Below are 27,790 nucleotides of genomic sequence, written 5' to 3'. Positions count from 1 at the left end.
GTAAATGCAAAGGATTACTTCAATAGAGTTTATTCTTTATGACACTCATAAACTGCACAAGATTTCTGAATTAATCTAAATATTTTAAAAACTTAAGTTTAAAGTACATGGCTTTAACAAATTAAACATTAATTAAAAACCCAACTTATAGTGAATAGACACTACTGCATAAAGAAATGCTTCCTTAGCTACCAAAAAAAAAACTCACATTGATAGACCCATAAGCAAGAGTAAGTACTGTAACATAAATCTGGTCATGTCAGACTTTCATCTAAAGTCCCTCTTTGGTCACTCACTACACTGAGGAGGAATTCCAAATTCCTAACCAACACCTAAGAGGCCCTGCAAGATTGACCTCTGCCCGCTTCTCTCACCTCATCTTCAGTTATCTTTCTCCTTCCCCAACACACTTATTATCTCCAGTTACACTGGCCATTTTTTCTCTCCATGCTCTGCACCACAAGCTCATTACTACAGCAAGGTCTTCATACTCACTGTTCTCTTTGCCTGGAATACATTTCCCAAAATCTTTTGCATGGCTAGCTCCTGCTTAGCATTTAATTCTCTGCTGAAATGTCACCTCCTCCAAAGGCCTTGCCTAATTATCCCTTCTGCCAACAAATGCTGACACATTAATAAAAGTCTTAGAATCACCCTCTATGTCTGAATCACCTTGTTCACTTTTTGGTTTGCACATTTATTTTCCTTCTTTCTCAAATAAAATAAAAACTCAATAAGAGAAAACCCTGTTTGTCTTTCCTTAGACATTGCTTGACACACATTAGGTGCTCAATAAATACCTGTTCATAAATGAATTAAAATAAAACTCATCTTTTCCTTAATAACAATTATTTTAAAAATGCATTACAATGAAAACTCTGCTCAATATTCTGTAATAGCCTAAATGGGAAAAGAATTTGAAAAAGAATATACACATGCATATGTATATTTGAATCACTTTGGTGCATACCTGAAATTAACACAATATTGTTAATCAACTATATGCCAATATAAACTAAAATTTCTTTAATAGATAGATAAAAACATATCCCTACATAACATTGAGTACATAAGAACCAATTATCTGGGGCTTATTTGACAAATTTGATTATGTTACTTTGGGGTAATGTCCATGAATTCTGGAAAATAGGCCAAATGCCAAGCAGAGCATGCCATTCAGATTAGAAGCATTCAAAAATATTGGCAAGATGCCTATGGTAATAAGAAACTGATCCAATATTCACGAGAATTTTTAAAGCCATTCTTTTTCCCTGAAATCATCCTGGTATTTCCATAAACAATACATCATTATCATCAGAAAACTAAGAGATTAAGGATGGTAAAACCCTTGCTTCATATAACAACACTCATATAGACAACGGTTTTTAGCAAAACATCACAGTGACTTGTGATAAAATAATCCAAAATCTAAGGCTAAAAAATGTGCTAGAAACCTACCATACAGAAAAAAGATATGCTCAAGCAATTGACATCAAGACAGAAAGGTAGGATGTTCAACCTAATTTGTAAACTCATTCTGGAGATGCTCAGGAGGGGACAGACTCCAAGCTCTAATGGGGCACAGAAAACAGCACGTCTAACTTCTTTAGTGTACCTTCCTTAAGAGTTCACTGTTGATTAGGTCAGGAAGACACTGGTTTTAAACGTCTGCTAATCCATTTCTCCATTTTCTTAGCATCTTATTCCTGTATCAAACTCATTCTCAAGAAAGGCAGATATCATCCACGTTATAGTACATTAGCAATGTATAGAAATGTCTTTTCAAAATTCCAGTTTATAGCATGTCTTGGTCTGTTATTGAGCATGGAACTAAGAAATAATTAGATTGATAACCTTACAGCACTTTCTGTTAGACTACATTTGCAAACATTATCAATATCTTTTATATAAGAGTGTATAGGAAAAGCATTTCTTACAGCTAGGAAATAGTTTGTCTCTCCCAGAAATGTGGTATGCTTCCTTTTGCAGCTAATGATAGTTAAATAACTCACTTCTCTTTTTGCCTTGATCATCCAGGAAGGTTTGCACTCATAGCAGGACCAGTCTTAGTCTAGATTGTCTAGAACAACCTCCTCCCTCCCCTCCTTCTTTTTCCCTTGATCTTGATGCACAGATCTGTCTAGATTACTCTGGGTTTTTTTTTGCACATGTCTTTTTAAATGAATTGGTTAAAATTTGCTACATAAGTGCATGTGATAAAAACAGTGAATAATTTAGTAAAATTTTACAACTCCTTTTTACCAAAAAAGATATGTACTAGGTTCTCACCAGATTGCAGTAAATGTCTGGAAATAGCTCAGAGTCAAGGTATCATCAGAGAATCGGGGGAAGGAAGGGCAAAGAATATTTAACCTCCCTATAAGTATTGTGTTCTATGAAAACATAAAAGGAAAATGTTCATATAAAAGCAGATTGATATAAATGGATGTCTATAAAGAACATAACTGATTATCTGAGATTTACGGAATCTTAGAGACCTCCAATCCAATCTCCTTGATTTGGATGAGGGACATGTGCATGTGCCTGCACGCCAAGTCACTTCAGTTCTTTGCGATCCTGTGGACTGTAGCCCACCAGGCTCCTCTGTCCATGGGATTCTCCAGGCAAGAATACTGGATTGGGTTGCCAAGCCCTCCTCCAGGGGATCTTCCTGATGCAGGGTTCGAACCCATGTCTCTTAAGTATCCTGCACTGGCAGGCGGGTTCTTTACCACTAGCGTCACCTGGGAAATCCATTTAATTCATAGAGATGAAATGACTTCTGGAGAAATGGGAAGCTGGTAACTTGATGTATGGTAAAACCAATACAATATTGTAAAGTAATTAACCTCCAGTTAAAATAAATAACTTTAAATTTAAAAAAATAAATAAATCATGCCTAGAATCTGGATCTCTTTCTTTCCAGATTATGAGTTTGCTAATACTTAAGGAAATATGAGCGTTGGAGGGAGGCAAAGTTCTAGTTTTACTTTCAACTCCTGAGGATGTGTTTTGTGCTCTACAGAGACTGGGAAGATTTAGATTGCACATTAACAGCTAAAACATTCCATTCAATGCATGAATTTTGCTGTTTGGTTGTTTTAATTAAACTAGATTTCCTGAAGGTTTCAAATGGAAGCCAGGAGGTACAGGTACAAGGGAATGTTGCCTCACATGCAGTCTAAAACTACCAAAACTATAATCAATTTACCCAGATCAAATTCCAATCTGACTGAATTTCTTTTGGTATCAGCATCTCCCAGTTCCTCCTGAAGACATTCTGAGATTCAGATCCGTTTTAATTTTTCTTTTTTTCCAAGAAAAAAAAAGTGTAGATTTTGTAGTTCAGTCCCTCAGTTGTGTCCGACTCTTTGCAACCCCATGGACTGAAGCATGCCAGGCTTTCTTGCCTTTCACTATGTCCCAGAATTTGCTCAAATTAGCATCCATTGACTCGGTGATGCTACCTAACCATCTCATCCACTGCCACCCCTTCTCCTTTTGCCTTCAGTCTTTCCCAACCTCAGGGTCATTTCCAATGAGTTGGTTCCTCACATCAGGTGGCCAAAGTTTTGGAACTTCAGCTTCAGCATTGGTCCTTTCAATGAGTATTCAGGGTTGATATCCCTTAGGATTGACTGGTGTGATCTCCTTGCTATCCAAGGGACTCTCAAGTTGATATCCTTTAAATGTTAGCTTTGCAGTAATTTGTTAAACTCTTCTTATTTCTTGACTTATTCTTAACAGGGAAAATTATACCATCAGTTATCTGTATAAATGAAAATTTTCACAGCTGGCCACCAACTGGTTGATACGTGAAAAACACATTTAAGATAACACTCAATTGCATTTGATAATCTTATGAGTGGGTACAACCAAAATCAGCATATTTTCATAGCAAGAAAAAGCAAAAACAAAACAATGGTTTACTTTGGATACTATAGAAGCAATAGTCCTGGAACATTTTTTTCTCACCTTTTACTTTGAGATAATCATAGATTCACATTCAGTTGTAAGAAACACTATAGAGAGCTCTCGTGCACCTTCACCTAGTTTCTCCCTGTGACAATGTCATGTATCAATATAGTAAGATCTCACACCCAAGATTATGACATTGATGAATCTACCAACCTTACTCAAATTCCAATCTGCTTTCAATAGCTACAATTTACTGGGCACTTCTATGATCCAGTTCTTCCTCACAAAACCAACTTACAGATGGAGAAAGTGAGGCAAAGAGGAAAGTGAAGATTCGAATCTCCATCATTTAACTCTGAAGGCAGAGCTTTTTATACTACACTATAGATATGAGACATCTACATGTGTGTTTGATTCATTTCAAAAATTTCATATATAGCTATTCCACAAAAGATTCAAAAGAAATATCAACACAAGCAGTAAGTAATACAAAGGAAAATATCAAAGCTATGAATCAAAAGAAGAGGAAAATTGGACTAATATGATTCAATTTAGCTCTGAGCTTCTTGTTAGAGTAAAGAGGTAAGCAGGATAAGATACGAAATCCTGGATGTCAAAGAAGAGAAATTATTAATTCCTCAAGATACATAAATTTTAAAACCTATATATGTATGTGCATATGCCCGTGTTTGCTTCATCTCATTTTGAAAATTCTGTCAGAGTTCATATACACCCCAAATTAAACTCTGCCAAGACATACTTAATACATAAGTAAAAACAGTTTCTAAAAAGCATACTCCACAAAGCATTAAAAATGTGGTTGTTTCCAACGACAGCTATTATCAATTCTCCCACTGTAGGCTAGTGCCATTCCTCTTTAAAAAGGTAGAGTTTATTTCTCTTCCCCTTGAATACCGGCTGGACTGACTTATCACAAGGGAACACGGTGGAGGAATGACGGGGAGACCACTTTCTCCCCCACAAATTCATCAAAAGATCATTTGAAAGCTGAGCAACTTCCACAAAACAACTTCTGAACACTGATAGAGGACACCAGGTACCCAGAAAGGCAGCCCATTCTCTTCAAAAGGAGTTAGGACAAAGTATAAAAGACAAAAGAGAGACAAAAGAGATAGGGACAGAGACCCATTCTGGGGAGGGAGTCATGAAGGAGGAGAAGTTTCTACAAAGTAGGAAACCCTCTCACAGGTGGGTTTGTGGGGAGTTTTGGAATCTCAGAAGGCAACATAACTGGGAGAAAAGAAAAAAACCCACAGAATACATGCCTAACTGCAACTGCGGAAAAGAGAACCTTCCCGCGAAAGGCTCTAACCTAACAACCTAACACACAGCTTGGTCCTCTCACAGAACAAAGGATGGAGCAAATACCAAAGGAGGGCAAGCCAGTTGCCTACTGGCACCTCGCCACCTGGAGGCAGAGAGGCAGGTTTGGACAGCCAGAGCCAGAATGTAAGGGGCTGCTACAAACTCAGCCCCAGACACAGCATCTTCCACCAAACTGTGAGCCGGCTGCTAGTTGCTAACCACGTCTTCCTGAGATCCTGGATGGTTGACATCCACCAGGAGTTTCGCAGCTTGAGATCAGCTCTCCAGAGGAGACATACAGCACAGGTGAGATGGTACTCTCACAGCGCGCCCGGAAAACCGAGCAGCCAGGACCTGGGAGCTGATTAAGACACACAGCCCAGCTGGAACACTGCACTTGCCAAGCACCAGGTCGCCTGAGCTGCGCAGACCTGGGAAGCACACAAAATGCACGCCCAGCACACAGAGACGGAGCCAGAACTGTCTGAGTGTCTCCTGTGGAGGTACGGGTCAGTAGTGGCCTGCCACAGGGGCTCTGGGTGCTGCAGACCTCGGTATGGCATAAGCCCTCTTGGAGGAGATAACCATTAACCACACCATAGAACCACCAGAACTTACAGAGGACCGGGGAAACAGACACTTGGAGGGCACAAAAAAAATTTGGTCATAGCAAACACCCTCTTTCAACAACACAAAAGAAGACTACACATGGACATCACCAGATGGTCAATATCAAAATCAGATTGACTATATTCTTTGCAGCCAAAGATGGAGAAGCTCTATAGACTCAGCAAAAACAAGACTGGGAGCTGACTATGGCTCAGATCATGAACTCCTTATTGCCAAATTAAGACTTAAATTGAAGAAAGTAGGCAAAATCACTAGACCATTCAGGTATGACATAATCAAATCCTTTACAATTATACAGTGGAAGTAACAAATAGATTCAAGGGATTAGATCTGATAGAGTGCCTGAAGAACTATGGATGGAGGTTTGAGACACTGTACAGGAGGCAGTGATCAAGCCCATCCCCAAGAAAAAGAAATGCAAAAAGGCAAGAGGGCTATCTCACGAGGGTTTACAAATAACTGAGAAAAGAAGAGAAGTGAAAGGCAAAGGAGAAAACCCACTGAATGCAGAGTTCCAAAGAATAGCAAGGAGAGTAATAAAGCCTTCCTCATTGATCAGTGTAAAGAAATAGAGGGAAACAATAGAATGGGAAAGACTAGAGATCTCTTAAAGAATATTAGAGGAACCAAGGGAACTTTTCATGCAAAGATGGGCTCGATAAAGGACAGAAATGGTATGGATCTAACAGAAGCAGAAGATATTAAGAAGAGGTGGCAAGAATACACAGAAGAACTGTACAAAAAAGATCTTCAGGACCCAGATCATCATGATGGTATAATCACTCACCTAGAGCCAGACATCCCGGAATGTGATGTCAAGTGGGCCTTAGAAAGCATCACTATGAACAAAGCTAGTGGAGGTGATGGAATTCCAGTTGAGCTATTTCAAATCCTAAAAGATGATGCTGTGAAAGTGCTACCAGCAAATTTGGAAAACTCAGCAGTGGCCATAGGACCAGAAAAGGTCAGTTTTCATTCCAATCCCAAAGAAAGGTAATGCCAAAGAATGCTCAAACTACCACACAATGGCACTCATCTCACACACTAGCAAAGTAATACTCAAAATTCTGCAAGCCAGGGTTCAACAGTACATGAACCATGAATTTCCAGATGTTCAAGCTGGATTTAGAAGATGCAGAGAACCAGAGATCAAATTGCCAACATCTGCTGGATCATCGAAAAAGCAAGAAAGTTCCAGAAAAATGTATACTCGTGCTTTATTGACTACTCCAAAGCCTTTGACTGTGTGGATCACAACAAACTGTGGAAAATTCTGAAAGAGATGGGAATACCAGACCACCTTACCTGCCTCCTGAGAAATCTGTATGAAGCAACAGTTAGAACTAGACATGGAACAACAGACCAGTTCCAAATTGGGAAAGAAGTATGTCAAGGCTGTATGTTGTCACCCTGTTAATTTAAGTTATATGCAGAGTACATCATGCGAAATAGATCTAGAGCTAGATTCATCGAGCTAGATGAAGCACAAGCTGGGAGACTGCCAGGAGAAATATTAATAACCTCAGATATGAAGATGACACCACTCTTACGGCAGAAAGTGAAGAAGAACTAAAGAGTCTCTTGATGAAAGTGAAAGAGGAAAGTGAAAAAGTTGGCTTAAAGCTCAACATTCAGAAAACGAAGATCATGGTATCTGGTCTCAACACTTCATGGCAAATTGATGGGGAAACAACAGAAACAGTGAGAGACTTTATTTTGGGGGCCTCCAAATTCACTGCAGATGGTGACTGCAGCCATGAAATTAAAAGATGTTTGCTCCTTGGAAGAAAAGCTATGACCAACCTAGATAGCATATTCAAAAGCAGAGACATTACTTTGCCAACAAAGGTCCATCTAGTCAAGGCTATGGTTTTTCCAGTAGTCATGTATGGATGTAAGAGTTGGACTGTGAAGAAAGCGGAGCGCCAAAGAATTGATGCTTTTAAACTGTGGTGTTGGAAAAGACTCTTGAGAGTCCCTTGGACTGCAAGGAGATCCAACCAGTCCATTCTGAAGGAGATCAGCCCTGGGTGTTCTTTGGAAGGAATGATGCTAAAGCTGAAACTCCAGTACTTTGGCCACCTCATGTGAAGAGTTGACTCATTGGAAAAGACTCTGATGCTGGGAGGGATTGAGGGCAGGAGGAGAAGAGGACGACAGAGGATGAGATGGCTGGATGGCATCACTGACTCAATGGACGTGGGTCTCAGTGAACTCCGGGAGTTGGTGATGGACAGGGAGGCCTGGTGTGCTGTGATTCATGGGGTCGCAAAGAGTCAGACACGACTGAGTGACTGAACTGAACTGAACTGAAAAAAAATTGAAGAAGACATAAACAAATGGAAAGCTATTCGATATTTATGGACTGGAAAAATTAATGTTGTTAAATGTCCATACTATGCAAAGAGATCTACAAATTCAATGCAAACTTTTCTCAAAATTTCAATGGCATTTTCATAGAATTTGAAATAGACAATCCTAAAATCATGTGGGAACCACAAAAGGCTTCAAATAGCCAAAACCATCTTAAGAAAGAAGAATGAAGCTGGATGCATCACAATTTCTGATTTCAAATTATGTTGCAAGTTACAGTAATCAAAACAATATGATTTGGTTAATCATAAATCATAAAAACAGACACATAGGTTAGGAGACAATAGAGAGCTCAGAAGTAAATCCATGCATACATGGTCAGATAACTTTTGACAAAGGAGCCAAAAATATACAATGGGGAAAGAAAGAGTCTCTCCAATAAACAGTGTTGGGGAAACTGGATATTCATATGCAAGGCAATGAAAATGGGTCCCTACATCATATATAAGTAATCAACTCAGAACAGATTAAGGACTTACACATAAGAGTTAAAGCTTTTAAAAGTCCTATGAGGAAACACAGGGAGTAAGCTCTTTGTTGTTGGTGGTGTTGGCAATAACTTTTTGGATTTGACACCAAACGTAAAGTCAACAAAAGCAGAAGAAAACAAGTGGAACTACACTAAACTTAAAAGCTTCTGCACATTAAAAGAAACCATCAACAAAATGAGAAGGCAACCTATTGAACTGGAGGAGATATTTGCAAATAATATATCCAATAACAGGTTAATATCCAAAATACAGAAGGAATTCATACAAGTTGATAGCAAAAAAACCAAATAACCCAATTTAAAAATAGATAAAGGATCTGAATAGACATCTTCTAAGGAAGATATTGCAAGAGTCAGACATAACCTAGCTACTTCACCACCACCACCAAGGAAGATATACAAATGGCCAACAGGTACATGAAAAAGTACTCAACAACACTGATCGTCAGTGAAGTGCAAATCAAAATCACAGTAAGATATCTCCTCAAACCTGTTAGGCTGTATTGATATATTACCAAAAAGACAGGGGATAATAATAAATCCAGGCAAAGATGTGGCAAAAAGAAAACTCTTGTACACTGTGGATGGGAATGTAAAATGGTATTACCTTCAAGGAAAACAATGTGGAGGTTTCTCAAGAAATTCAAATTAGGACAACCATATAAGCCAGCAATTCCAGTTCTGAGTAAATATTCAAAGGAAACAAAATCACTATCTTGAAAAGATATCTGCAGTCCATGTTCATTATAGCACTATTCACAATAGCCAAGATATGGAAACACCTGAGTGTCTATTGACAAATGAATGCATAAAGAAAATGAGATATTTATAAATACATAATATTATTTACCTTAAAAAAGGAAAACTTGCCATTTGTGATAACATGGATGAAACTGGAAGGCTTTATGCTATGCTAAGTGAAATAAGCCAGACAGAAACAGACAAATACCGTATGGTATCACTGATATATAGTGAAGAAAGTGCTTGTCACTCAGTGATATCCAACTCTTTGCGACCCCATTGACTCTAGCCCACCAGGCTCCTCTGTCCATGGAATTCTCCAGGCAAGAACACTGGAGTGGGGAATCTCCCACATTGCAGGCAGATTCTTTACCATCTGAGCCACCAGAGAAGCCCTGATGTATGGTATCTAAAACAAAAAAATTCAAACACTTAGAAACAGAGAGTAGGATAGTGGACATCCAGGGCTGGGCATTGGAGGAAACAGGGAAAGGCTGGTAAAAGCATACAGACTTTCAGTTATAAAATGAATAGGCCTGAGGATCCAGTGTATAACATGGTGATTATAGTTGATAAAACTGTATTATAAATGATTCAAACTAGCTAACTAGCTAAGACAACAGAACTTAAGTATTCTCTTCAAAAAAAAAAAAAAGATAAATATGTGAGGTGTGATGGATGTGTTAATTCTTGATGTTGAGAATCCTTTCACAACATATATATATAGCAAATCATCATGTTGTATGCTTTAAATATATTACAATTTCATGTGTTAATTGTACCTCAATAAAGCTGAATTTTTTTTAAAATGTTGATACAATAATTAAACATTTTCCAAACAAGCAGTCCTTCTTACATAACTACAATGTGTGCAATGCCTAGAAGCAGCTTTTCCAAATGAATTCATCAGTAAACATAAAATATAAAATGAATTGCTCTAGTGTTCCCAGACACCCTGTCTAGGCCAGACCACCCTAGGACAGATGATGAAGTTAGTTTGGGTCCAATTCAGGACTACATAACATGGAGTTACATTTTAGGTGATGTCCCCTCAGGCAACTTGAAGCTTTCCAGGGTCAACGAAGCCCTGCCGAAACCTAAAATCAATAGGGCCATTTAAATGATGACATCCCCAGTGGGTAAAGATATTTGATTCCACACATCAACAGCATGAGCTACTGTCCTGGGCATTCATCAATAGGTCCAAGATCCCATTAAAGCTCTTTAATTTCTGCTGAGTGGTATTAGGATTTAATTGATGGCAAAGACACCGCTTGCCACTAAGCAATGATGTTGTGGCAATCAGTAGAAAATGTCTTACACATAGGACTTTCCAGATAGGCCAGGTAATTCTACTGGCTGCATTAATGGGCTTGGAAGTTTACTTTGACTCTGTAGCAGGCCTTTCTTGCTCTGTGAGACCATCATCCATATCTCATCTTCTTTTACCAGCAACCCAATTTTCCTTGGGAAACTATTCACCCCTACTGTTGGCGTATGATATTCAGGAGGGACTGAATCCACTTACAGCTTCAAGAATAGGTTCATGACCTAGATCTGGTCAATCACTTTCGATCAGTGCCAGTAAGATGCAAACTTTGAACTTTCACTAGAAATATTAGAAATACATAACTTTACTGTATCCTACTGGAATTATTGAACGGGTCAGATGGAATATGTTTCTGGGAGCCCTCTTGCCATTAGGTAAGACATTGCCTTAAAGAAAACAATGGATAGATCACTGATGTTCTAGATCCAGCAATTCTAGACATCATGTGTCAGTGTTTTTTCAGTATATAAGCCCATAAGATACCTTTTTTTTTCCATCCATTTGTAGTTGTATTTCTTAACTTTTGCAATTATTCTAAGAAACTGCAGAAATGTGGGCTATTGTATAAACTATGGGTTAATGAAATATCACTTATTTCCTGGGACTGCACAATTTATCACATTCCTTTTCTGATTCTCACATCAGAGTACCAAGGCATTTAGACAACAGCACTTCTACAAACGATACCATACTTGATCTTCACAAAGTTAAGTGGGCCAATCATAAAACTGAGATATTCGCGGGATGTATGGCTCAAAAATCAACCATCAGGTCAAACATGGCACCAAGACTGAAACCCAACTCTTCATTAAATGCAAGTTTCTTCAGCTAGAATCAATGGACCTTACAGATCATTTGATTATATGACTCCTGAACATCAGTCTATTGCCTGGGGAATGTGACCAAATCACCAACAGTTCACAGGGTAATGAGAAAAAATAAATACTTTCTAACAGATTTTAATGGAGCTAGTTCATTTCATTTTTATACTCTGAAGTTTAAGCTTTCAAGCTTCTCCAGTGCTAATGTGTTCTCTTTTGTGAAATGGTAACAATCGATGTGAACAATCTTTTTGGTCAAACACAAAACAAGCAACGCCTCCCCCCTTTAGAAAGTCCCCTATATGGAAGAATAGTATAGTCTTTAAAATTATGGTTGTGAACACTTTGCAATAATATGGTGAAATGCTCATAATACAGATATACTGAAAAGATATGTAATTATGAAAATACAAATATGTTAAAAATCCAGGTATAGATAAACTACAATTTTGTCCACAAAGAATTAATTGCACAGTGGGTTAGAGTAATACCTATTTTTGTCTTTAGAGAAGTCTCTGTTATCCAAATTTTCCACAAGAGGAACATAAAACTTTTAAATGTAGAAAAAATATATTCATTAAATTTAGTTCCATTTATGTATGCAACTGGAGCTTCCTTGGTGGCTCAGTGGTTAGGAATCCACCTGCCAATACAGGAGACATGGGTTCGAACCCTGAGTTCAGAAGATCCCCTGGAGAAGGAAATGGCAACCCAGTCCAGTATTCTTAAATGGGAAATCCCAAGGACAGGGGAGCCTGGCAGGCTACAGTCCACAGGGTCGCAAAAGAGTTGGACACGACTCAGCAACTAAACAGCAACATTACATGGGGGCCAAGAAAGCAGTACCCTTTCCTGATAACTTCCTTTGCAAGACAAAATTTGTCAGAGGTTTAGATAAGAGTGGTATTATTTTTTTCTTGCCAGCAGAATAACTTGTACTAAGCCAGGCAGCCGCTGCTTTCAAAGCCATCTTTAACGTCTGATGACCACGACTGCACCTGCGTAACTCCAGGACTTTCTCTCCCCTGTTTGGCCCACAGGTGTGCCCAGCTAAGGAGTCATACTGGGCAGGTACCTTCCAATCAAATTGAGGTCAAGGATCCCATCCACAATCGCTAAACTAGCACAAACCAAGAGAGAGAAATCAAGGAGCTACAGAGCAGTTAGCACAAGAAATCAAAGTCAGGTAGAAATCCCAGCAGGGAAATATACAATTTATATTTCCCTAGTTATATTTCCCTAGTTAGGGCCATTCAAGAATAACAGGAAAGCTTCACTGTTTTCAGAATATCAAAACTAATTCTCCTAAAGGTTGGGCTGCCCTGAAATGAACATCTAGGTTGTGACAACTTCCCGGTTCACCCTCACCACATCAAACATCTACTGCGCTTTTTTGGAAGCTGATTTTTGTTTGATTTGATTTATATAGCATCTGAAACTCAAGATGACAAAGGATGAAATTTCTTCTTTAAGGGCTTTCCAGGTGGTGCAGTGGTAAATAATCTACCTGCCAATGCAGGAGATGCAAGAGACACACATTCAATCCCTGCATGGGAAAGATGCCCTGGAGAAGGAAACGGCAACCCATGCCAGTATTCTTGCCTAGAGAATCCCACGAACAGAGGAGTCTGGCAGACTATAGTCCATGGGTTCTCAAGGAGTGGACATGACTGAGTAATTAAACACATCAGAGAAGGCTATAGTTAGATACAATGAAACATTAATGCACATTAGTTCCAAGTGATTATATTTCAGATAGATATTATCAGACACTTTCTTCCCTGTGCCAAAACTGCACACACTGCCTATTTCAGCAGAGATCCCATCCTTTCCAAAACAAAGGTACTCGATGCTGCCTCAGGAACACTAACAATTACAGGATCTATACGAGGGAAGAAGTACGTAAAATTTTTATCCAACCTAGAATAAAAATACTTAGGTCTGTATTTTTGAATATTCATTTCCTTATGAACGCTATCATATTGTGTAAAACATACATTAAATGAATGTGTATGCCTTTCTGCTGTTAATATTTTTTTATCAGTTTAATTTTCAGACCCAGCCAGAGACCCTAAAGGGTCCAAGAAAACTTTATATTCCCCTACAGTATAAATTGTTGTTGTTCAGTTGCTAAGTCGTGTCCAACTCTTTGCAACCCCATGGACTGTCGCCAGCCAGGGTCCTCTGTCCGTGGGATTTTATAGACAAGAATACTAGAGTGGGCAGTCATTCCATTCTTCAGGGGATCTTTCCAACCCAGGGATTTAACTCGGGTCTTTTGCATTGCAGGCAGATTCTTTACCATCTGAGCCACCAAGGAAGTCCCTAATTATTACCAGAGTAGTTGTAAAATGGTGATTTCCTAATTCAATCATTTCTTCTACATTTATTTGTTGGTATTCTACATAAGAAGAGCTTCCCTTCCTCCCTTCTTTATTTATCTATTTTTGTGGCTTAAGTACATCTTGCTCATTTGAACTTTAAGTATCCTATTTCAAGCTAGCTTCTGTGTTATTCAGACATGTCTTCATTTGATTTTAGCAGTTTCTTATTCGCTGGCACAACAAAATGTCCCAAGTTCCCTGTACTTTCCTTGCTCTGGAACTGGAATGAGAATTTCTCCAAGTTCCTCTTAGTGGGAAGTGGTATTTAGAACCCAAAAGCCAGGAACAAGGGATTCTCACTGCTTGGAGACCCTTTCAGAGGGCAGAACAGGGGATTATAAATAGAAATACTGCTCTTCTGGCTCAGCTGGTAATGAATCCACCTGCAATGCGGGAGACCTGAGTTCAATCCCTGCGTTGGGAAGATTCCCTGGAGAAGGGAAAGGCTACCCACTCCAGTATTCTGGCCTGGAGAATTCCATGGACAATATAGTCCATGAGGTCGCAAAGAGTCCAACACAACTGAGCCACTTTCACTTTTCACTGAAATCTATATGTACATTTAATCGTGTGTTTATACTGACACTTCTAACCTCAATCCAACAGTACACTGGTCTTCCTTACTTGCCTTCATTTCATATTTATTTGCATTACTATTTATATTTATTTGCGTTACTATTCTTTCACAGTGATGCACTGGCTAATTCCCTCCTAGATTAGGATAAGTACACAGATACATAGATAGATAGACAGACAGACATATGTATATACTCAATCCTACAATACATAAAAATAATTTCACAATATTCCATTACTACCACTATCAACAGCAACTGTAAACGTAAAAAGTTCAAGATTTCTTTCTAGTTCACCTTTAAGCTGAAAGTGCACAGTCAAGATATTAGGTTCAAAATAACAAGTTATTATTTCTTTCCCATATGTGTAATCATACCATCCACTTGATATATAGTTAGATTCATTTACCTCTGCCTGTATTCCATTTTTACTCCAAATTGTGTAATTTAATTTTACGTTTGCAATATAAAAAACATTAACATGGTTATTGACTACACCAAAGCCTTTGACTGTGTGGATCACAACAAATTGTGGAAAATTCTTCAAGAGATGGGGATACCAAACCACCTGACCTGCCTCCTGAGAAATCTGTATGCAGGTCAAGAAGCAACAGTTAGAACTGGACATGGAACAACAGACTGGTTCCAAATAGGAAAAGGAGTACGTCAAGGCTGTATATTGTCACCCTGCTTATTTAACATATATGCAGAGTACATCATGCAAAATCCCAAGCTGGATGAAGCACAAGCTGGAATCAAGATTGTCAGGAAAAATATCAATAATCTCATATATGCAGATGACACCACCCTTATCACAGAAAGCAAAGAAGAACTAAAGAGCCTCTTGATGAAAGTGACAGAGGACAGTGAAAAGTTGGAAAACTCAATATTCAGAAAATGAAAATCATGGCATCTGGTCCCATCACTTCATGGAAAAGAGATGGGAAAACAATGGGAGACTTTATTTTGGGGGGCTCCAAAATCACTGGAGATGGTGACTGCAGCCATGAAATTAAAAGACGCTTGCTCCTTGGAAGAAAAGCTATGACCAACCTAGACAGCATATTAAAAAGCAGAGACATTACTTTCCAACAAAGATCCATCTCATCAAGGCTATGGTTTTTCCATTGGTCATGTATGGATGTGAGATTTGGACTATACAGAAAACTGAGTGCCAAAGAATTGATGCTTTTGAACTGTGGTGTTGGAGAAGACTCTTGAGAGTCACTTGGACTGCAAGGAGATCCAACCAGTCCATCCTAAAGGAAATTAGTCCTGAATATTCATTGGAAGGACTGATGCTGAAGCTCCAATACTTTGGCCACCTGATGCGAAGAACTGACTTATTGGAAAAGACCCTGATGCTGGGAAAGATTGAAGGCAGGAGGAGAAGGGGACGACAGAGGATGAGATGATTGGATGGCATCACTGACTCAATGGACATGAGTTTGAGTAAACTCTGGGAGTTGGTGATGGACAGGGAAGCCTGGTGTCCATGGTGTCACAAAGAGTCAGACACAACTGAGTGACTAAACTGAACTGAAAATCAAAACTAGTTGAAAAAAAAAAAGGTATTTTCAGGGTGGCATCATTCTCTTCCCTAATATTTCTAATCCCATTCTTATACTATAGATTAGATTACCAATTTCACTTTTTCAGTTTATCCTTTCTGTGTATCATTTTGCAAAAAAAAAAAAAAAATCAGTTAGATAAACAGATGGACCTTCTTAATTCTTCCATCTTACATAAGAATAATGTAGCCTGTCCAGAACCGCGTTAGGCATTACTGACAAAATGGAGGCATAGTCCCCAGCCCCCTCTCCTCATTCTGCAGGCACAGATCCCGGGATGAAGGAGTTAGGCCTTGTAATTCTGACTTGTCTTTTCCTCTCCTTGGCTGAGTTGACTGAAAAGTAATATTAAGGTGCTTATTGTTCTTGAGAGGAGCATGAGAAGGCAAAAGCCTTCTGCAGCTGTGCTCAGAAAATAATTCATAAAGTTAATCACTGACATTTGTTCAAGGACTTTTACAAAAGAATATTCCAGGATGAGCACATAGGCCGTAGCTTGAGGCCATGGGAGGGATTGATATCTGAAGCCTATTTGTGAGGAGAATGTTTATGGCAAAGGAGTTTACTGAATTTAGGGCTTAGAAATAATTACAATAGTTAGAAGTTAAAGATTTAAGGAATGTTGTGAAGTTAGCATATTTTACTATAGCTTATAGAAGTTAGGAATTTTTAGGGACACTATAGCTAGAAGCATTTTTAGGAGATAGTGAGCTCAGGATGTTAGGGGAAAACAGGATTTAGGAAGATAAGTAGTAAACTGAGGAATGTAGCATGAGTTACAATGTAATCACAAGTTAATTATGGGACATATTAGATGAGGTAGGTAATAGATGATAAGGCTGATTCCCAGAGAATCACTGAAGCAGGAACTCTGCTTGAAGAGCAACAATGATTTGTGGAGATAATAAATCTGAGAGAGGGGGAACTGAAAATATCAAACCTCTGGCCTAATGTTTTTGTAAAAGTATAAAAGAGAACGTTAAACTTGGAATAAACAGGCAGTCCATAGAAAACAGAGGCTGTCTCATCGGCCGACACTGTCATCTCTTCAGGTTGAATCCCTGGTTGCGGGAGTTGGACTCCAGTAGAAGCATGCTGTATGTGCCTTTCTATATGTTGCTTTTTGCATTAATGATAACTCTGGGAATCACTCCATATAAATTCATAAGGATCTTTCTGATTGTATTCTTCAATACACCACTGTGTGAGCTGTACCATGACTCATTCAAGTAATCTCTTATACACAAGCATTTAGGATGTTTTCAACATTTCATAAGTACAGATGATGACATACGTGTTCATATGAACAAAGTTAAACACACTTCTATATGCTGAAAAGTCATTTTTATATCAATTTTTGTGAAATGTCTAGATATTTCACCAATTTTATAGTTTTTGTTTGTTTTGTCTTGGGGGTGTTTCTCTTTTTCCTCTTCAATTTGTAATAACTGCTCAATTCATATATGAAGAATGTTAGCTCTTTATCATAATGTATCCTATAAATATTTTCTTCCAGCTTATCACTTGTGATTTGGGTTTTTGTTTTGTTTTGTTTTTTCCTTGCAAAAGGAATTAAAAATTTTTTAATTACACACAGTCAAGTTTTATGGTATCTAAATGCTAAATTATAGAAAACTTTTTCTTGTGCTCACTTTATAAAGGAATTCTTGCTTATTCCCTGGTTGCTCAGAGGGTAAAGAATCCATCAGCAACGCAGGAGACCCACATTCGATCCCATGGTCAACAAGAACCCATGGAGAAAGGAATGGTTACCCACTCCAGTATTTTTGCCTGGAGAATTCCATGGACAGAGGAAGCTTGCAGGATGCAGTCCATGGATGGATTCACAGGAGTTGGAGGCAACTGAGTATGCACACCCACACTATGATATGAAAGGATAAAACTGAGCAAGACTTTGTGGGGCTCCTGGGCCTTTCTGTCTCTATTTCTGGACTACAGTCTCCATGATCTTCTCTAAGTTCTAAAAGTTCAGTTCAGTTGCTCAGTCGTGTCCAACACTTTGTAACCCCATGCACTGCAGCACGCCAGGCTTCCCTGTCTGTCACCAACTCCCAGAGCTTGCTCAAACTCATGCCCATCAAGTCAGTGATGCCACCCAACCAGCTCATCCTCTGTCGTCCCCTTCTCCTCCTGCCTTCAATCTTTCCCAGCATCAGGGTCTTTTCCAATGAGTCAGTTCTTCCCATCAGGTGGCCAAAGTATTGGAGTTTCAGCTTCAGCATCAGTCCTTCCAATGAATATTCAGGACTGACTTCCTTTAGGATGGACTGGGTGGATCTCCCTGCAGTCCAAGGGACTCTCAAGAGTCTTCTCCAACACCATAGATCGAAAACATCGATTCTTCGGGCTCAGCTTTATTTATGGTTCAACTCTCACATCCATACATGACTACTGGAAAAACCATACCTTTGATCAGATCGACCTTTGTCGGAAAAGTAATGTCTGTGCTTTTTAATGTGTTGTCTACATTGGTCATAGTTTTTCTTCCAAGGAGCAAGTGGCTTTTAATTTCATGGCTGCATCACCACCTGCAGTGATTTTGGAGCCCAAGAAAATAAAGTCTCTCACTGTTTCCACTGTTTCCCCTGTTTCCCCATCTATTTGCCATGAAGTGATGGGACTGGATGCCATGATCTTCATTTTTTGAATATTGAGTTTTAAGCCAGCTTTTTCACTCTTCTCTTTCACTTTTATCAAGAGGTTCTTTAGTTCTTCACTTTCTGCCATAAGGGTGGTGTCATCTGCATATCTGAAGTTATTGATATTTCTCCTGGCAATCTTGATTCCAGCTTGTGCTTCATCCAGCTCGGCATTTCATATGATGTACTCTGCATGTAAGTTATGTAAGCAGAATAACAATATACAGCCTTGAAGTACTCCTTTCCCAATTTGGAACCAGTCCACTGTTTTATGTCCAGTTCTAATTGTTGCTTCTTGACCTCCATACAGATTTCTCAGAAGTCAGGTCAGGTGGTCTGGTATTCCCATCTCTTGAAGACTTTTCCACAGTTTGTTGTGATCCACACAGGAAAAGTTTTTGGTGTAGTCAATAAAGCAGAAGTAGATGTTTTTCTGGAACTCTCTTGCTTTTTCTTTGCCCCAGCAGATGTTGGCAATTTGATTTCTGGTTCCTATGAAAAAGAAATCCCCAAGAAAAATAAATGCAAAAAACGAAATGGCTGCCTGAGCAGGCCTTACACATAGCTGAGAAAAGAAGAGAACCTAAAGGCAAAGGAGAAAAGGAAAGATATACACATCTGAATGCAGAGTTCCAAAGAATAGCAAGAAGAGATAAGAAAGCCTTCCTAAGTGATCAATGCAAAAAACAGAGGAAAACAATAGAATGGGAAAGACTAGAGATCTCTTCAAGAAAATCAGAGATACCAAGGGAACATTTCATGCAAAGATGGGCACAAAAAAGAACAGAAACAGTATGGACCTAACAGAAGCAGAAGACATTAAGAAGAGGTGGCAAGAATACACAGACGAACTATACAAAAAAAGTCTCAGTGACCCAGATAATCACGATGGTGTGATCACTCACCTAGAGCCAGACATCCTGGACTGCGAAGTCATGCAGGCCTTAGGAAGCATCACTATGAATAAAGCTAGTGGAGGTGATGAAATTCCAGTTGAGCTATTTCCAATCCTAAAAGGTGCGCTGTTAACCTGCTGCACGTAATATGCCAGCAAATTTGAAAAACTCGGCAGGGGCCACAGGGCTGGAAAGGTCAGTTTTCAATCCAATCCCAAAGAAAGACACTGCCAAAGAATGTTCAAACACAATTGCACTCATCTCACACATCTTGCTCAAAATCCTCCAAGCAAGGCTTCAACAGTACATGAACCAAGAACTTCTGGATGTTCAAGCTGGATTTAGAAAAGGCAGAATTTCACACGGGCAGATGTGAATAACTGCTAATCTAGGAAGAGAAGGTATGCAAAGATAAGGGAAGTGTTCTCTGCTTAGTTGTTCAGTTGTGTCTGACTCTTTGAGACCCTATAGACTTCAGCCCACTAGGCTCCCCTGTCCAAGGGGATTCTCCAAGAATACTGGAGTAGGTTACCATGCCCTCTCCTAGGGGTTCTTCCCAACCCAGGGATCAAACCCAGGTCTCCCACATTGTAGGCAGATTCTTTACCTACTAAGCCACCAGGAAAGCCCAAGAAAACTAGAGTGGGTAGTCTATCCCTTCTCCAGTGGATCTTCCTGACCCAGGAATCAAACCATGGTCTTCTGCATTGCAGGCAGCTTCTTTACCAGCTGAGCTACCAGGGAAGCCCTGCATATCCTTTGAGGGGGAACCAGGACCCCTGGTTCCAAGGCTGCACTATTGTTTTCCTGGCTGCCTGTCCTTTGTCTTTTCATCTGGTAGCCAGGAAACAGCAGTGTAGCCTTGGGGTGGGGTCCTGGTTCCTCCTCAAGGAATGTACTACCAATGTCTTTAAGCTCTTTACCCTCCTTTTTCTTTGCATCTGGTAGCCAGGAAACAACAGTGTAGCCTTGGGGTAGGATCCTGGTTCCTCCTCAAGGGATGTACTACCAATGTTTTTAAGCTCTTTAAGACGTCAGCATTCTTCACACCAAAGAAAGCCCACCTGAGGCTACATTAAATGAACCAGAGAAGCTCATCAAGACCAGATTAGAGGAGTGAAGGCCCAGCACACATCCTACTCTTGTCAGCACTTTGCTATAAATCTCCTCATCAAATCCTCCCCTGTTAGAACACATAGTTTTTGGCAGCAAGAGCCCAATGTGTTCCTCTTTGCCTGACAAAGCAATAGAGCTATTTTTCCTTCTTCACACAAAACTCTGTCTCTGAGATTTGATCTAGCACAAGTGCACAGAGGCTGAGCTTTTGGCATCAAGGGCAAGCATATAGGAATAAAATACTATTTGCCTACTGACCTCAGGGCAAATTCAAAGATGCATAAACTTTATTTCTGCAGGCCTTTCATCTCCTGACAGTGTAGCTTTCATTTTCGCTAACCCCAGGTTTCCTCAGCAGGCCAGCTTCACCAGAGAGCTGCAAACTAAACCTAAATTACTAAAGAAGGTACTGCTCACTCATCATAACCACAGGAATCTTTCTCTAGAGCAAATAATAACTTGTAGTGCAAATTTACTTTATAATCATCTACTTTTATAAAGCAAGGATCACTTACATTGTATTTTATTATCTCTCATTGATGGTACATTTTCTCTTATTATTTTTCGTATCAAGTAATCTATGTTTGGGCTTCCCCAGTGGCTTAGATGGTAAAGAATCTGCCTGTAATGTGGGAGACCTGGGTTCGATCCCCGGGTAGAGACGATCCCCTGGAGAAGGGAACAGCTAACCACTCCAGTATTCTGGCCTGGAGAAGTCCATGGACAGAGGAGCCTGGCAGGCTTCAGTCCACGGGGTCGCAAGAGTCAGACATGACTGAGCAACTTTCCAACAATACAATGATCTATATTATAGAAAAACACAACAGTCAAGTTAAAAGAAAACTTTTGAAATTGTTAACATTATAGGACATATTACTATATTAATATATACTTATTTGAAATATTGAATATACTCTATTCAATAAGACTATATTTACTATATTAATGACTGTAGCCATGAAATTAGAAGACACTTGCTTATTGGAAGGAAGGCTAAGACAAACCTAGACAGTGTATTAAAAAGCAAAGATATCACTTTGCTGACCAAAGTCCATATAGTCAAAGCTACGCTCTTTCCAGTAGTCATGTACAGATGTGAGAGTTGGACCATAAAGAAGGCTGAATGTCGAAGAATTGATGCTTTCGAATTGTGGTGCTGGAGAAGACTCTTGAGAGTCCCTTGGACAGCAAGGAGATCAAATCAATCAATCAGATTGTAAGAAAAATCAACCCTGAATACTCATTGGAAGGACTGATGCTGAAGCTCAAGCTCAAGCTCCAATACTTTGGCCACTGGATGCGAACAGCCAACTCATTGGAAAAGACCCTGATGCTGGGAAAGACTGAAGGCACAAGAAGAGGGCAACAGAGGATGAGATGGCTGGATGGCATCACCGATTTAATGGACATCAACTTGGGCGAACTTTGGGAAACAGGGAGGGACAGAGAGGCAGGACATGCTGGAGTCTATGGGATAGCAAAGAATCAGACATGACTTAGTGACTGAACAACAATAGTATTTACTATACTTCCCATTTTGTTCAGTTCAGTTCAGTTCAGTCACTCAGTTGTGTCTGACTCTTTGCGAACCCATGAATCGCAGCATGCCAGACCTCCCTGTCCATCACCAACTCCTGGAGTTCACTCAGACTCATGTCCATCGAGTCAGTGATGACATCCAGCCATCTCATCCTCTGTCATCCCTTTCTCCTCCTACCTTCAGTCATTCCCAGCATCAGGGTCTTTTCCAATGAGTCTACTCTTTGCATCAGGTGGCCAAAGGACTGGAGTTTCAGCTTCAGCATCAGTCCTTCCAGTGAACACTCAAGACTGATTTCCTTTAGGATGGTCTGGTTGGATATCCTTGCAGTCCAAGGAACTCTCAAGAGTCTTCTCCAACACCACACTTCAAAAGCATCCATTCTTCGGCGCTCAGCTTTCTTCACAGTCCAACTCTCACATCCATACATGACCACTGGAAAAACCATAGCCTTGACTAGACGGACCTTTGTTGGCAAAGTAATGTCTCTGCTTTTCAATATGCTATCTAGATTGGTCATAACTTTCCTTCCAAGGAGTAACAAAATAACCCATTTTGTTATTTATTTGTATTTTCCCTTAATATAAAAATTTTCCATGATATTATCACCAACATAAGCATTTTTAAAGGCTATGTGATATTCCACTATACAAAGTGTAGGGAAGAGAAGTGGAGCAGAATTTACCACCCCAAAATGTCTCTTTCAAATGCAGATTATTTCAAGCTGAAAACAACGGAGGCCCAAAAGATTCAGGAAGAAAACTTTGATCTTCTGCCTAAGGCTAAAAGAATGTAGATACAGGACCTATTCCCTGAATAGATCTATCACCAGAGGTAACTGCAAAGAATGAGGGTTAGGATGGTCTGAGAGTCTACTGTGTCCCACTGTCACTGCTTGGCCCACAAACACTTATTTACCAAGCTTTTGCTTTTCCAACTCCTTGTCAATGGCCTTCCTTTCCTTTCAAGTCCCAAACCACTACCCTCAACATCTTCCTTTGTCTTTATCTGAAGACGCTTTTTAAGGTGAAGGTTTCAGTCATTCTAGCAAGTTACTGTATTTTCCTGAGTCTTTCCGATAAAAATGCTATTAAACTCTTCTTTGACTTGCTCCTGTTAATCTTTCTTGCATTGATTTAATTCTTAGAACAGATAGAAGAACCTAAAAGGGTAAAGGAAAATTTCTTCCTCCCCAACAAAAGACAGAAAATATTTAATCATGTATTATGCATTTAGGATGTTTGGCTTTTCTGTTTACTATCATAAACAATAAAATTACTTAAAGACACATGCCTTTGTGAATTTGTCAAGATATTTCTTTAAGATAAATATATAGACACACACTTGTTGGATCAAACAGTGTACAAGATTTTTTTATGTACACAGCTGAGTTGCCACCAGCAGTGTTTGAAAATAACTGTTCCCTTTACACACACCTACCCCACTTAGTGTTATCATTCTTACTAATGCTTTTTTATCTCAATTTCTTAACACGAGACTGAACAGCAAATGTAAAACTCCACTGAAGCACAAAACAAACAAATTTAGAACAAAGTATTACTGATGTGTGTCTAAAACATTGCAAAACTCCTCCCAGCCTCTGAACATCTATTGAAACATCTGAGAAACTACTCCATTCAAAGACGACAATTTTTTTACTCTGTCTATACAGCTTCATCTTTAAGACCTTAAACTTCAGTGCAACTTCTGAACAGCTCTTCCCATTGAATAGTAGCTCAAGCTTGGGTCTGATTGTAAATAAATAAGAAGGTCCCTAACCAAGACGCATAGACTCAAGAAAGTTGTAGGAAGAAGCTTACATAAAAGCTTCTCCCATTAGGTCTGAACTAATTAAAACTCCAAGATAATTCTCTCTCATCAGTTACTGGCTAAACACATTTGCCTTAGAAATTTTTACTTCAGGTTCTAGTCTAATGGCCCACACTTCTAAATTACACTTTTAATTGAAAAGCAACAATACAAAATAATTTTTTTTTCACAACCATCTGTGCTTTCCGAAGAACACATGACTGCTACTGATAAATCTACTATTTTGCACACCTCAATCTTTATGTTTAGGGTTTGAAAAGCTTATGAAAATAATGCTGTTCCACAAAAACAGTATGTGATCAGAAACACTTGCTTTAAAATTTTATGTTTGGTGTGTGAAGCTTCTTAACAAGTGTTTATTAAACTGCATAATTTCAAAGCCTGAAGTGGTATATTGCAATGTTTTCCTGGGAGTTGATCACATTTGCATATCCTTTTACACTTCTTGGGAAATTAATATTGCCTTTTGTTTCTTGAACTTAGCTAATATAACTTGCCATTTTTACTTTTCATTGCTATGAGTAATATAGAGTGAACCCCCAAAGGGATCCCTGCAATGCCTACATAAGCTTTATTCTCTTGCTGTTACATTTTTTCATATGAATACATTAAATCAAGATTAATAAACCTTTGCAGAATTCACTGGCCTTGCAAAAAGGCAAGATTCATAATGGTAAAGGCTGCCCAGTGAGTAAAGGAAAATTCCTTTTAAAACTGGAGCCAAAGGCCAGGGTTTACAGAGCCCTCACTACATCCAACAGCTTGCCAGAGATCCTTTACCAAGAAAGGAATATTTCAACAGTGGCTCAAGTCTAAGCAAGAGTGGCTTCACCACCAAGATACAAAAACGCAGCTGGAGAAAATTAGACTGCTTTCTCTCAAGCATACGTCTTTGTCAGAAGTTAAAACTGACCATGATTTTAGGATTTTAAACATTCCAGCTGAAGCACATGGGGTTGTAAATGGGATGATAATCAAAGAAAGAGTATGGCAGAAGCTGAGAAAAGAGGAACATCAGGAGTAGCTAAAAAGCTCCACAAAGCAAATCAAATGTAGAAAAGGGAAATCCCTGAAAATACCACATACCACACTAGACAAAGGTCACTGGAAGCCTCCAAGGATCATCCTCACTCATCTGCCCTGTAGTGGCGGAAAAATAATGGTCTATCTATTGCTCTGAGTTCTTGGCTGAGACCTCTATAAAATGAGATTTAATGGAGAAAAAAAAATCATATATGTACAGGAGCCCCATAACATGAGACTCAAAAAGCAACCAGAGGATTGAGGCTGATGTCTTGATACTATCCTGAGTTAAAGGAAAGGAAAGGGGTCTGAGACTTCAAAGCTGTTGTTGTTAAGTCCCTAAGTCATACTGGACTCTCTGTGACCCCCTGGCCTGTAGCCTGCAGGTTGCTTTGTCCATGGGATTTCCCAGGCAAGTATATTGCAGTAGGTGCCATTTCCTTCTCCAGGGGATCTTCTGACCCAGGGATAGAACCCACCTCTTCTGTGTCTCCTGCATTGGCACATGGATTCTTTACTACTGAGCTACTAAGGAAGCCCAAGACTTCAAAAAGAGGAAGGCAATCTACATGAAGGTGAGAGAAGTCTGGAAAGCAAAGGTTATCCTGCCAGGGAGGTAAGTCTCTCTAATTAAAAAATTCTCTGGCAATAGCTATCTTCTCATTCTAATGTAAATTTCCTTTTAAAATATAGATTTTTCCTTACAATATAGATTTTTCCCTACAAAAATGTAGATCTACAAATGTAGAATTCCTTAACTTCTACTCTGTTTTAAGAGCTTCTCCTATGTTGCAGTTTCTTAAATATAATCAGCTTAAAATAATCTTTATGCTAAAGAGGCATATTTTGGGGTGGGCCATTCTGCTCCCCTTCCACCTCTCCCAGCAGCAGCTCTGTCCAGTTGACAATTTGGTCAAGGCCAGGAAACCTAAATAGCAACCTGAAAGAAAAGTTGGGGGCAACTTCAAGATACCTGACCTCTGGGATAAACACCCCATACCCTGTCAGAAAGCACTTTCTACTATCCCTTACACTGCTTTCACTTACTCTTCTCCTTGAAGTTCATTTTCAAAATGGTCAAGAGTCAGGGTAAGGGGATTCAGGGCCAGGATTAGAGTGAGGCAATCAGCTGAGGGACAAAATTTAAGAAGCCACCACAGGAGAGTTCTCAGTCTTAAGATGAGGCCAACAGAAAGCCAAGAACAACCACGTGGGCCCAACCTAACCTTTAGGCGTGGATCTGGTCATACCTAAAGATCTACCCTTATATTTGTCACTTGAGTTATTATGATTCCTTTGACCTAAGCTAATGTAGGTTCTATTCCCAACTCCTGAAACTAAAATCTCTTAACTCTACAGCCTAGGAAGAAGTCTTTCATGTTCCACCCGTCAAGGAACTTACAAGAGCATTTTGGAAATAAGATGTAATAACTGGATTTCACATCACAGCCTCAGCTTTCCCATTTTACAGCTTTGTTCATTCATGCTCTCAAGGATTCGCTTTACTTTTATAAACCTATATTTCCTGATTTTCAAAACTGAGAAAATAATTTCTTACTTTTTATGATATTATTTTGAGGATCAAAAAGACTATGTTGCTGAAATGCAAAAAAAAAAACACAAAAATTATTATGATTATGACATCACAAACTAATCTATACACAAAAATGAAGTGGCAAATGATGATAATAAGAGAGAGAGAATTAAGAGGCATTATAAGGCTCAGTGAACAATAATCATAACTAATGACATTTACCTAGTGCATGCTTTGTGTTAGGCATTGTGCTGTTCTTTAAATACATCATATCATATCATTTAACATTCTCAAACTTCAAAAGCCCATTTTTAGATAAGGCTTAAAGAACAAAAAACACTTTTTAAGTTAAAAAAGTAAGTGGCCGAAGCAAAATAAAACCCAGTTCCGGGCCACCAAAGCCAATGCATACTTGTAAGTGAAATAGAAGATATGAAGGAAACACTTCGTAGAATATAATTCAGTTATAAAAAAAATCCATTATCATATAATTGATTTAGCAATTCTATGGCTTTATGTAGAACTGCGCATAATATATCTAACTCATTTAAAGTCTAGTCATGTAATATCACAAGGTAATAAATAAAGTTGCACTATTTTCTAAACATCTGGATTACTAAGCCAATTTTACACATTTAATTCAGCTATTTGGTGTCATAAACATGTAGAAAAAAATTCATGGGGAAAAAAATGACTGTACATCTGGCACAAATATGGCTACAAGAATTGGACTTACAATGACTAAGTTATGTTTTTCCATCCTGTATCCTCCAGAGGATGAATACGCGAAATATAACTGTTTCCAAAGTAACCATGATCAAGATAGGTGACCGCACAAAGGAGCCAGAATGAATAGGTTATGCTCAGCCCTCTTCAAAAGCTGAGACTTCCTCTCAGGATAAGGAACCTGTAGTTTCTTATCCTTGACAAGTTGGCCTATAAACCAAAACAAGAGTGTCACTTCTTCGTTCTTCCATTGCTTTGGCGCACATCAGATTGTCCAGAGGGAGCTCAATTTTTAAGTCACTCATC

General features: G+C 39.1%; 1 protein-coding gene across 3 annotated transcripts in view; it reads right to left on the bottom strand.

The window, feature by feature from the left end:
* FHIT (fragile histidine triad diadenosine triphosphatase) overlaps nucleotides 1–27,790 on the bottom strand; it is a 1,529,906-nt gene that overhangs the window by 1,159,501 nt on the left and 342,615 nt on the right. The gene's annotated exons all lie outside the window — the stretch shown is intronic.

The sequence above is a fragment of the Bos javanicus genome, chromosome 22, assembly GCF_032452875.1.
Source record: "Bos javanicus breed banteng chromosome 22, ARS-OSU_banteng_1.0, whole genome shotgun sequence".
NCBI classification, from domain to species: domain Eukaryota; kingdom Metazoa; phylum Chordata; class Mammalia; order Artiodactyla; family Bovidae; genus Bos; species Bos javanicus.
This window is presented reverse-complemented; position numbering and strand designations above follow the sequence as displayed.